Below are 13,456 nucleotides of genomic sequence, written 5' to 3'. Positions count from 1 at the left end.
CTCACACATGTGAGGCACTGGGTTCGATCCTCAGCACTACATAAAAGTAAAGATATTAAAAAAAAAAAAAAAAAAGAATCCCTATAGCTAGGCACAGTGATGCAGGACTGTTATCCCAGTAGCTCCGAAGGCCGAGGCAGGAAGATCGCAAGTTCAAGGCCAGCCTCAGCAGAATTGAGGCCCTTAGCAAATTAGTAAGACCCTGTCTCTAAATCAACTATAAAAAGGGCTGAGGATGTGGCTCAGTGGCTAAGCACCCCTGAAAAAAAAGTCACTGAATAGTATTAAACATACCGATTCCTGAGTTCCCCACCGACTTAATGGTGTGGGCCTTGAGATAAAACCTTCGAAAAAGCCTCCCTAAGAGATTCTGAGTTGAAAGACTTGAAAGTTGATCTCAAGTTTGGAGATTTGGAGGCACACTGTATAGGATCAATCCCTGTTTTCCTGCTTCTCGGACATGTGAGCCTAGACAAGTAACCTAACGTGTATTCAATGCTGTCAGCTGCTTCTCAGTGTCACAATGGCCCTTGTCCACTGAGCTCTGAGTGAGGCTCTCTGCTGGACAGGGCTCGGTGGGCATAAGGCCTGGCCCACTCCATACCCTATGTATGTTTAACTCACTATTAAGTAGCTTTTATGACATTGTTAGGTCCTCAGGAGCCAGACCTCTGGCTCTTCCTGTCACATCAAAGCCCAGAACAATGACAGTAACGATGATAACTGAGAGCTATTGATTTTCCCAATGTTGCGCCATACAGTACAAAATTCTTCCAACCATTATCTCATCCCCTCGCCACAGCCACTTCAGAAAGCCAGCAGTAATATTAGCTCTGCTTCTTTTTGAAAGAGGAGTCTAATGCTCAGAAAGGTGAAGAAATTTATCCAGAGTCCCATTAATTATACCTGGAGAGCGGCAGAGCTGATATTGACACTGGTCTGTCTGACCCCAACACACAGGTACCTAATGAGCACTTCTTTTATCTTCTAGAAGAACTTCCAGAACTTTTCCAAATCCAAGTTCCCTCATGACTTTCACCATCTCCTGGGTTTTGGCACTGGTCAAATATTTGTTATTTTTTTGTGTGTGTGGTCTGGAATGCATTTTTAAATGTCATTTATCTCTTTTGTCTCTGCTGAGAATCACTGTCCTTGAACATGATTTGTCTGTTTCCTATAAGTGTGTCCTTGGATAGATGGATTACTCTTCTTCCTTCTGTACAAACACTTGAACATCTGAAAGACATAACCTCCCTCAGGGTCCTGCTGGTGACATCAGGGGTGATGGGCAGATGCTCACAGAGTTCTTTGTCGGAAACAAACTGACCTGGTTTGCTTTCACTAAGGACCTTCTTTCAGATAGTTCATTATTCAGACTGAAGTCTGTGTTCTTTGCTCTGGACAACTTTAGAATTTTCTCGTTGTCAGCTCTCTCCCTGATCTGTACCGGGCAACCTTGAAGAGGAGGATGCTCTATTGAAATTGGGATGAAATTGCTGCCTTACCCCGGATGATCTGCCTCTTCCTTTCCTTTCTGTCTCCTTGAGATGACTCTTAATTGTTCTCCCACACAAACATTCTCATTTACCTTCTCATATTTCCTAATCTCTTGTGTCCAGGGAACAGTCAGGCAGACTTCATCATAATCTCATCATAATCTCACAATGCTCCGTATTTCCCTTCCTAGCCCTCACGACCATGTTCAGAGCCTGTTTATCTGTGTGTTCACTCAACTAATGTCCCTCTCCAGCCCCAAACTCCATGGTCTGTTTTGCAAATGACAAGGTTTTTAGTTCCCTGTCAGAGCGCCTGACACATGGTAGATGCTCAATAACTGTTTGCAGAATGAAGAGGCTTACCATTTTTATATTCACGGAGAACAAGGACAGAAAGAAATGTAACTTGAATTGGTTTAATCATGAAGAAGGAATTATTGACTCACGTCATTCAAAATTCAGGTGTAGTTTCAGGAAGAGGTGTAGGGATGCCCGCATCTGAATATTCCTGCAATGAGGATTAATATCTGCCTTTCTCCATCTCTCAGCTCAGCATTTCTTTGTTATTGTCATTCTAAAGCAGTGTGCTATCTTGTGGTGAGTAGGCACCCACTGGCTACAAGATGTCATCCCCAAAGTTTAGTCATGTGAGCGTAACAAAAGCAACTATTGCTCCATACTTCCACCAGAAATCCCAGATTTAATTGGTTCAACTTACTTAGATAACATGCACCATTCCTGTGACAATCATTACAGCCAAGAAGGAGGATTATGTGAGTTGGTCCGACTTTTGCTCATGACCGTGCCCAGATCAATGGTGGGCGTGGTCAGACCATAGAACAGTGGAGGAGACAGTGGAGGAGACGTGGTCCTCCACACCCCATGAGACTCAAAGGCTATTTCTATAGGGAAGAAAAATGGTGCTGGAAAAGCAAAACTCATAATTTCTTGCTGTGGTGCCAAAATACCCCCAGGTCTGTCAAGCATCCCTAAAGATAAGAAATAGATATGCTCTTAGCAAGAAGAGCTAAGAGGCTCATACCTTCTAGGCCCTAATAGCAAGCTCCAAATTAGAGACAAAAATGATGTGGCCAGCTTAATCTCCCCTATTTTCCTAATGAGAACCCTGCTGAAGTTCTGCACGGCGGCTTCTTGTGGTGAAGTGCCTCAGACAGAACTGGGTGGGATCGATGAGTAAGGTCGATGAGCATAGTGGAGTAAGGCTTAACCAGCACAGGTCTTTCTGGAAGCTGATGGCTTTAAGCAACACTGAGGATGGATCCTCCTAGGAAGCCACATATCTCACAGTTGACATTCCAGGGTCCTGTGCTACCCCAGGGATCCCCAGAAGGCTCCATGGGATGGTGGGTAACCCAGCTCTCTACTTTGAGGTTTGGACTTCCTAGTAAAATTCTCTTGGATAATAGGGTTATCTTTAACCTTGGGTAGCAAGCATTGATGTCCCTTAGTTTAGTGCCCATTTCTCTCTCGAGGATGCTAAATATGAACAGCTTTTCTTTTCCCTGGAGAATAATACTCCTTCATTAGATGGGGGCCTCATGTACCAGAATCCTGCTACAGAATCGGGGGGGGGGGTGGTGGTGGGAAAAGTAGAATTGATTCCTCCTTTACCTGTTCTCTGAAAAGCTGGGTGCTAGATCCACAGCTTTAGCTCCACCAGACAGGTTGTTCTGAGCTATTGATAGGAGCATTTGCATGGCAATTGGTGACAGTGATGACAGTGGTTTTGCCTGCCACGTTCTGACCTTATTATGTCTTTATAAAGGAGAGAGATGCTGGGCTTCCTGTTCCCAGCAAATTCCCAAACTCTACCTTCCACCCACCCATTGATTCTGAACCCTTTATTTTCTTCCAATAAATCCTTCCAGCTAAAGGGGGTGCAGTGGGTTTTCTTGATTGCAGTCAGGAATCCAAATTGACGTACTTTAGTTTTTCCAAAAAAAAAAAAAAAAAATTGCTCAAGTATATTTTGTAGTTACAGTATTTCAATTCCAAATCCATCCCCCTTTGGAAGGAAAATTCTATAGCCTATTTAATTATTTGATTTCAGTTAGTTATTTAATACCCATCTCAGGTTTGTCACCTCTAAAATGGGAGTAGGGAAATATTCCAGTCAAGGGGCTTTTGTGAATGCCACTTATACAGTGTGGCAGAGCACTGAAATGCATAAACACCCCATGAATTATAAATGTGAGTCGCAGTTCAGGTGGATTGTGCATGAGTAGATGAACTAGATTTAATCCTTCCGTGTTGCAATTGTACTCCACCTCAATGCAGCACAGGCTAATTACTGATATTGGGATTCATGAATTCATTCTAGAGACATTTATTAAATGTCTACTAGGTGCCAAGTACCAGTTTTTAATTAGCATTTTTTTATCAGGGATTTATCATTTGCTACCCATCTGTCATGCTCTTCCAACTCTGAGGAACACAGTACCCAGGGACTTGCTTTTTCATGGCTCAGAGTCATTTTTCTCTCCTGGGAAAACACAGGACACCCAGGGTGGACTTCTGTTCTTACTAGGATCCTTCCTTTCTAGGAAAACAACAATAACAACAACAAAACAGCATCTCACCCCTGCATGTGGTCTTCTTGGCAGCTTCTTCTGAAGGTGGGCCTGGTGGAAAGGGGAGAGGGCCATGTTTAGCCAGCATTGAGCCTTTGATGTGAATAAGATTGGCAGAACCAGGGAGCGGGGACCGGGGATCGTTTCAAACACGAGCCGCAGCTGGCACTGCTGTTTGGAAGGCAACCGTATAACAATGTCATAAACAGATTGACAAAAAAATAAATAAATAAAAACCAGTCTTTGAAGCACAGTACTGTAAGATCTATTTTTTAAAAAAAAAAACTTTATGGCTTAATTTAACAATCAACAAAAGATGAGGGGAAAAAGAAAACAGGGAGTGAAGTCTGCTCAGTGAATGAGCCCAGTGCACATGTCCTAAAATAAGATTCCTCTGACATTGACCCCCACATTGTGTCATCCTCAGTCTCAGAAGATGGTTACAGGGAAAACCTGGAAAGTGCCAGGCATCATTTAATCATTATTAATTAATTAATTAATTAATTTTAATTAGGTATATATGTCAGCAGAATGCCTTTTGGTTTGTTGTACACAATTGCTGCACAACTTTTCATTTCTCTGGTTGGACATGATGTAGAGTCACACCCTATGTGCAGTCATACATGTACCTAGGGTAATGACGTCCATCTCATTCCACCATCTTTCCTGCCCCCCTGCACCCTCCCACCCTCTGTCCTCTTTGCCCAACGAAAGTTCTCCATTTTTCCCATGCCTCCCTCCCCATCATGGATCAGCATCCACTTATCAGAAAAAACATTCAGCCTTTGGTTTTGGGGATTGGCCAACTTCACTTAGCATCATATTCTCCAACTCCATCCATTTACCTGCAAATGCCATGAGTTTATTCTCTTTTAATGCTGAGTAATATTCCAATGTGTATATAGACCACAGATTCTTTATCCATTCATCTACTGAAGGGCATCTAGGTTGGTTCCACAGTTTAGCTATTGTGAGTTGAGCTGCTATGAACATTGATGTGACTGTGTCCCTGTAGTATGCTGTTTTTAAATCCTTTGGGTAGAGACCCAGGAGAGGGATAGCTGGGTCAAATAGTGGTTCCATTCCCAGTTTTCTGAGGAATCTCTGTATCTTGTAAGCACCTAACAGACTGTTCTCTCCAAGTCGGAAGAAGAGACCATTTTGCTGAGAGGTTTGTGTGTTTGTAAGATAGCTATGAAATTATACGATTTCCGAGTGTTAATATCTAGCTAATCTCCTTGAATGTGGGGTCAGAGCTGAGGTGAAGAGCCACTTTTAATGTCATCTGCTTATAATTCCTGAGAGAATACCAAGGAGGGAAAGTTGCTTGCTGCATCATTATTTGGGGTGATTTGGCATTTGGCAATTGCCATCTCTGCCGTACATGGAGAAGGACGCTCTCGGGTCCAGAGGGGCTTTGCTGATTGTTGGACATGCGGTGGCCAAGCCTGTGTTGGGACCACTTAAAAGCAAGCCCTTGCAAAATGTGACTTGTTGAGATCCACAGAACATGAGACCCTCAAGTGACCTTGGAGAGCTTGTGATGCAGCCACCTCCTCTTTTCCCAGAAACTAGAAAGTACACAAGCTAGGTGAGTGCTAAGAAATCATGCCAAACGTCAAGCTGGAAATTAAGTGTTTTGCAGTTTCAAAAATCCTTCCCTGGCCATCTCTCTCTCTCTCACCATTTGAGGATGTGGCACAGAGAAAAGGCCAGATGACAGGGGCCCTGTTGGTCTTTGAGGCCAGGTCTCTGCTTCCCCCTTTGTTATGCATTACCTTGTGTGTTTAAATAGATTGCTTTCTAAAGTAACAGGGAGGGGAGGAAGGGAGAGCCTGTCATTTCCTATAAAGCCTCTCCTCTGAGAGCAAGCGGAGAAGACAAGCCTACAAAGTGTGAAAGACTTGGCTTCCTAAAAGGGGCTCCTGGGCTCGATGACCTTGATGTTCCTGCTATAGTTGTTATGGCAACAGGAAAGTGCAATGATGGTTGCTAAGGGACTGAACGGCCGCAGTCCCCCGTCACTTACTGGTCACTCCACTCTGGGACTCAAGAGATCCTCCCAAACCAGGGATGAGTCAGCTCAACCCATTTTGAAGCTTGGTCTCAAATCCGGTTATATTTAGTAGCCATTTGTTCTTGAATGAAGTCCGAAGGTCTTGCAAGGGTGAAGGCAATTGTTTTAAAAGTCTTCAGTGGACTGAAGTGTGAGGAAAAGATTTCCAGATGGAAGGAATACTCCTGTCCCCCACATCTGCCAAGTCCCCCTGGGTCCCACGACACCATTTCATTTACAAACAGATGATTTTTCGGAAACAGGTAATATATTCACCGTATAAATCTTTGCCTCCAGAAAGGTCAACATAATTAGTGAAGAGAAAGCTCAGGCTGTAGCTGGAGGGGACTAATGAGCCATGAAGTGGGGCATTTCTCTCCACCATTTTGGGAGGACAGTTGGTGGCATCAATGTCTATTTTCCAGAGTGATCATCCTCATCCCGCCTCAATGTTGTGAAAATCCACCGTGTGCACAGGATGTGATGCGGTCCAAATATGCCAGGCAAAACCTGGGTCCCGGTTCCTACGATGGGGACCACATGTGGGGGCCGTACCTTAGCTCTCCAGCTGGCTCACAGCCGCACATGTTGATGAAAACGTGCTTATTAACTGTTGGGCGGGCTACAGGAAGGCTCAGCCTCTTGTGTCCATGCATGGATGCTGGGGATGAGCATTTTAAGATGTTGGCTCTGTGCTGAGAGCGACTGTGAGTAGGTCCTCAGTTGTTCTTCCTTTTCATTTCCTCAAGTATTTGCTGAGCACATCTTATCCGCCAGGTAGTCTGACAGGAGCGGGGGATACAGGAATAAATGAAGGTTTGCTCTTAGCCTTCCAGGAGCATATGCACAGCGGGGTCCCAGACCTGTGAACAGCTATGACACGGTGTGCTAAGTGTTGTTATGGAGGTGTGGCCCATCTGATGGGAACAGAAAAGAGCTACGGCCATCTGGGGTGTCAGGTTAGCTTTCCAGAGGATTTTTTAATTTTTTCTGAGGGGTGGGGATACTGGTGGTTGAATTCAGGGGCACTCGACCACTGAGCCCCATCCCCAACCCTATTTTGTATTTTATTTAGAGATAGGGTCTCATTGAGTTGCTTAGGGCCTCACTAAGTTGCTGAGGCTGGCTTTGAACTCATCAACCTCCTGCCTCAGCCTCCCAGGCTGCTGGGACTATAGGCATGCACCACCCGCCTGGCCTGAGGCTTTCTTTACATAGACATTATGTCTATGTAACCGTGATCATGTGTGCATACATATAGTCTTTTCTCTTACGAGTCTCGGGGACAACTCTGGGTGACTTGAGAACTCTGTGATCCCTTCCTTGGGAAGCCGATGTCAAGGTAGAGGTGGATGCACAAGGGATTTGGGGGCTAATGCTAAGGAAAGATAAAGAGGAAGAGAGCAAGCATAGGCAGGGAGAACTTCAGAAGGTGCTGTAGGTCTGACCCCCATCAAGGAGAGGTGCAAGGGACGGAGGAGGGGTCTCAGATGGGGGACAGCCCATGGTGGCCCTGGTGAAAGGAATGCCCGCAAGGCTCCAGTGTTGGTGACCTTGATGCCACCATGCTGTTCCCCATCGGCTGGAGTACACCTGGGGACAGGGTGGGCTGTGTTGAAAGCAGACCTGCACCTGAGACTGATAGACAGCTGTACTCCCTGATCACCAACTCTCTCAGTTTTAAAAGTTTTAAAGTTTTTTTTTTTTTAAATATATAGACCAGGCCTTGCTAAATTACTTAGGGCCTCCCTCAGTGGCTGAGTCCGGCTTTGAACTCACGACCCTCCTGCCTCAGCCTCCTGAGCCACTGGAATTACAGGTGTGCACCCCCACACACACACTAACTGTCTCTCATTGAGCACAAAAACACATGACATTATGTTTACCACTATAACCAGTTTTTCAGTGAACAGTACAGTAGTGTTATACTTACGCAGATTATTGTCTAACCTCTCTCTAGAACCTTTTGATCTTGAAAAACTGAAACTCTATACCCGTTGAACAACATGATCCCTTCCTCCTCCCATCATTCAGGGGCAACCACCATTCTGTTCTCTAAGTGTTTACTCTTTTTATACCTCATATAAGTGGAATCAGATGGATTTGTCATGTGACTGGCTTATTTTATTTAGCAAAATGTCCACAAATTTATCTGTATTGAAGTATATGACAGGATTCCTTCCTTTTTCAAGGATGAATAATACTCCATAGGACATATGACAGTATATTCCACCTTTTGTATATCCATTCTTTTGCCTATAGACACTTGGGTTGCTTCCACCTTCTGAATTTTGTGAATAAAGCTGATACGAACACAGAATTACAAATATCTCTTTGAGAGCTTGCTTTGAATTCTAAGGATGTTATCTTGACTCATGGACATAGGTTGTTTTCACCTGGGCTATTGTGAATGATGTGGCCATGAACATGGAAATGCAAATACGGCTTTGAGACGCCAGCTTCTTTCCTGAAGCGAGGTCCCTGTGGCTCTGAAGCTATTAGGATTCGTATTTCTTTTTGGGTGGACTGTCGTGACTGAGCTTAAACGAGGTGCTCATCCTGGAGATGTTTGAGAGAGGCTGGATGATGGGAACAAGGCAGATATTTTCATATCCTAGCTTATTCTATTAGCTGCTTTGGGGCAGCCACTTCTCCGAGATTTGTCTCTCTTTGCACACAAAGAAGTATGTCCCTGCAGTCATGATGACATCACCGCACTATGCTGCACCACCGCTCTCGCAGGTCGGACGGGGACAAACATTCAAGTAAGGGAAGTCAATCCCCGGGCTGGTCTCCATCTATCAGAGGTTTTTACCCCAAATTTGGAGCTGGACCACAAATTAGTTATCTAATCAGGGGCTTTAGAACTAGGAGCAGTGTGAGACAGTCAGCCGGGCTTCCCTCAGGGTTAGGGAAAGGCAGAGAGAGCTGGGTTTGAGAAAAATGGGCGCCCACAGGGACCCTGCGATGGTGCGGCTGTGAAGAGTGAGACAAAGGAAGGACTTCCTCTATCGGAGCGAGCCTTCTTATTCTTGGTTTCTCCAGAGCCTTGAGATTTCGTAAGATAGTCCCATTTCCTTAAACCCATCTCTCCTTTTGGCAGCTTGGGGGGGGGGTCTCCATATTTGGCATCAAAATGGCTCGACCCTTAGCCACAATGAGGTGAGTGCTCATCTCCACTTTTGCATGCACAACCCAGAGTTTACACCAGGCACCCAAGAAAAAGACCACTTGGTTATTGGCTCCCCATTAAAGACTCGGATGGCTCTTCAGAAATGTCCCAAGTTGAGGCACAGTGGCCGGGGGGTCTCTGGCCTTCCCAATCAACCAGGTGTTGAATGCAGGACACCCCCCACCCTGCCCTGTGGAGGTCACTTCCAGGAATGGGATCATCGGTCAGCTGTCCTCAGGCTGCATCCCCAGAGGTGGAGGAACGAGGATCCTGAGCGGAAAGAGCTGGCTCTTCCCACACGCGCCCTGCCCAGGGTCACCTCCCTTTCTTGCTAGTGCCCACCTGCGAGGTCAAGCGCATGGGGCTGTGCTCTGCCCATCAAATTCCCTCACCCAGGATCTCATTTTTAGCAAGTGACACTGAGATGAAGGATTCAGTAGCACCCACTGAAGGGGCAGCAGTGGCAGACACAATTGTCTTTTGAGGTCGGTGGCAATAATCACTGCCCCAAATATTCCTGAAACACAGTTTGCCAGGGTCCCACGGGTGTTTGATACATTTCAATCTTTGTACTTGAATCTCTGGTTGCTTCTGGTTTGCTTCCAATAAGCTTCACTTTATCTCCAGGCATGGAGAGTGGGTTTTATTTTATTGGAACTAGGAACTCTGGCTGATCAAAGGAATACAGGGTAAAAGACAAGGAGGAAAGAAGGAAAGCTCAATTGTAGAATAACATTTATTCTTCATGCTCATCTGACTCTGGAGATGGGACCCTTTTACAGGGATAAGACAGTAGTCATTAATAATTTGACTATGACCTGCCCCCCAAACCCCACCTTCACTTCTTTAAAACCAGAGACAGACAGGATAAAAGAAGATGTAAGATCACTGCACCTAGGGTGCCATGCTACGTCATGTACAACCAGAGAAACGGAAACTTGTGCTGCAAGTGTGTACAGCTCATCAGAATGCATCCTGCTGTCATGTCTACTTGAAACAAATTCAAAATATTAAAATAAAAAATTTAAAAAAGAAGCGAGATCTCATTCACAAAAGCACTTTTAAAAACCACTCCATAAAATGAACGGTTTGATGATGATGATGGTTGGCAGTGAGGTGGTATCCACTATATCTACTTCGTTTGCATCGTAGTCTCAAGAATATTGGCACAAATGAGTGGATGGGCACAAATGGGGTTTGACTCAGCGGGTTAAGTCAGTCAGCTGGAGGTCAGGGGATGCCCTAGCTGAGCATATTAGAATCATTTATAGGCCAAGAGGAGTGAAGTCATATTAGGAAGCATAGCATTTCGTTAGGAGGACAGGGGCAGTTCTGTTGAGGTCTCAGGAGGATCAAGGATGCAGAGCTCAAAGCTGCGTCTGCAGAGCCTCAGGTGACATGGAGATGCGTGTGCCTCTCATTGGACACTCAGAGGTGACAGCCTTCAGCAATCATTCCAAGAATCTGAGCAGCCAGGAGGGAGATGGGAAGTTGAACTGTTGATGACAACTTGTCTGGGGTGTTGAAATCTTGGACTAACCAATTAACAAATCACGGATTAATAGGGAGCTCTCCAGTGGGAAGTCCAAGTCCTCAGCCAATCTGCTCCTATGTAAATAGAGCCCTCCCCGCGTTAAGTCATTAAGACTCTTGTTAGAATGTACTTAGCAGAGCCAGGGGGGCAAACGTGGGGCGGAATTGCCTTTGCCGGGTTGACTGGATGGAAGGCAAATCAACTCAAGTGGGTCCCTGCTAGCCCATCTGGAGTTGGCCCTGCTGACAGGGGAAATGGATCCCAGTGGGAGCAGATCTCTGAATATTTAATCTCATTGCTGCAGTCTCAGCATTGACAGGATGGAGGCGGCCAGGAGAGAAAATTAGGATTCTTGTTTCTTGGTCTCTTGAAACACCAGGAAAACACTAGGAGAAAGTATGGAACTTGGTTTAGGCAGGGGGGGGGGATATTGCAAGGTCTTGGGGCTTGGAATAGCAAAGGACTAGGGTGGTCAGAAAAGGGCTCACTGAGGTCATGTTTAGGGAGTGACCAGCAAGGCCAGAAGGAGCCAGCTCTACAGAGTCACTGTCTGGCTTCAGTTCTGCCACCGCCCAGTTCTACTCTGCAATTCCATTCCCTTCAGATCTTTCTAAGTCAAGGTGTCAATCATTGCCCTTCCTCACCCTCCAGGTATCCAGAGGAGAAAACAGCTCCTCTCCCAAGTGAGGTGGAGTTGGGCCTCTTGTCAATAAAATTGAAAAAATGAGCATTTTTGTTGTTGTTGTTATCAGCACCCCCTGACTAGCCTCTCTCGCATGCCGTGCTGGGTCCTCACATGATTTAGGATCCGCTCTTCTCACTCCACTCTAATAGGAATGCATTGCCTGTTGATTATCTCAGACGCCACTTATTACCCTGGATTTAATACTCCTTCCGCACCATTTCAATTAATGCGGCTGTGAGTGTGCACATTAGAATGACCAAGCACAGCCAGAATTTAATTGGTTTAATTTGCATATCTCATCCTGAGAGAATTATAGGTTGTAAATTCACCCACTGGCAGGACCTGACCATGGCTGCTTCCTTTGTGAATACCAAATTAGCTTCCCAGAAGGTTCCCCCCAACCCTGGCTGCCTTCAGATCACTGGAGACTCCTAATGTTCGTCCCATCCCTTTGGAGGGGAGTGTTGACCTCTGTGAGTTTTGGGGGAGCTGTATGTCTGGACTGCTTATAAGAAGAGCAAGCCCCCCAGAGACACACATCCTCTTTGAGCCAACCTCCAAGGGGACTGTTGGAGGCGCCAGAAATATTTCTGGATACTGTTGAAAGTTTTACCATAAGAGAATGTGGAAAAGACAAACTTGATGGATACCTTGTATTTCACAAATATTCACATATGTGTAGTCAGTGTATCCTACATTTCAGTACATGCAGAGAGGTTTACCTGGGGACCATTGGATCTTGTCATGATTTTGTATCTCCTGGCAAACCAGCCTCATAAGAATGGGGTGATATCAACAGTAACAATAGGAGTCACTTATTTTTTTTTGGCCAAAGATTGTTCCAAACTCTTTGTTTGGAAGTGGCATATGAAGATGGCAACCAGTCTTAATACCATTTTACAGAGGACCAGGATGGGGTTTACAGAATCTGAAATGCTACCAAACTCATTCCAATAGGAAGTGACAAAGCTGGGCATAAAGCTCAACTTAATTTTTGGTAGAGAAAAAATTTTTTTTTTCTATTACAGGCATCTATACTGAAAAATTAACCTTCGAAGACCTGAGTTTGTATGTTCTCACATTCATTTGATATGATTTTAATTTGTTAGTCCTTTGACTGTGTTTCATTGCCCTGCATATATCACCTCCCTGTCAATAATTGAGGGCCTCTCATTAGCAACCAATAACAGCTCTTTTTTTTTTTTCTATGCAACTGTGATAACCAGTCTTTCTAGCTGTATCCCTGAATTGTTCAAAGTTACTGTCTTCCATGGATAATTTGGGGTGATTTCTGGAGAAATGAATGGATATGCTATCCTTGGTTTTTTAGTAAATATAATGCACACCACAGCCTGTAGCATTTTATGGGGACCAGTGTCTCTGATTTCTCAGCAATAATGAAACAATCTACGAGAGGGACAGCCTTAAGGGACCCTATTTGTTGTAGATGACAATGATAACTTTGCCCAGAGAGAAAATCTGAGGCTTCCCCCAGTGCTATTTCATGATTTTCTCTACTTGAAGGGCTTTAGGCTTGTGGCTGCTGTCCTTCAGTGCCCTGAAAGAAGCAGAGAATTGCTCAAGTGACTGAAGAGACCCAGCCTTAGACTGGCTTGATTTCCAATCAGTATGAAGAACAAGTATAGGTCCCTCTGGGGGAGCCTTTCCTGCCAGATGGCATGTAAGAGATGTTTACGTTTCTTTTGTTTTTAAAATATAATTTTGTTTGAGGCAAGGCCCCTGTTCTTTTTATTTTAATTCACCGAGAGGAAATTGTTTTCATCCAAAACATGTTTTCTGTCCTGCCAACTAAAAAGGAAATAACCAAAAAAAAGCAAAAAGAGAAAAAAGTAAAATAAAAAGAAACAAACAAAGAAAGTTCCTAGGAGGATCCTTGTAGAATTGTCAGCCTGTTGGCTGTG

This window comes from Spermophilus citellus (assembly GCF_964194105.1).
Source record: "Spermophilus citellus genome assembly, chromosome: 3".
Taxonomy (NCBI): Eukaryota; Metazoa; Chordata; class Mammalia; order Rodentia; family Sciuridae; genus Spermophilus; species Spermophilus citellus.
The sequence above is the reverse complement of the archived record's forward strand: the minus strand, read 5'-3'. Positions refer to the sequence as shown.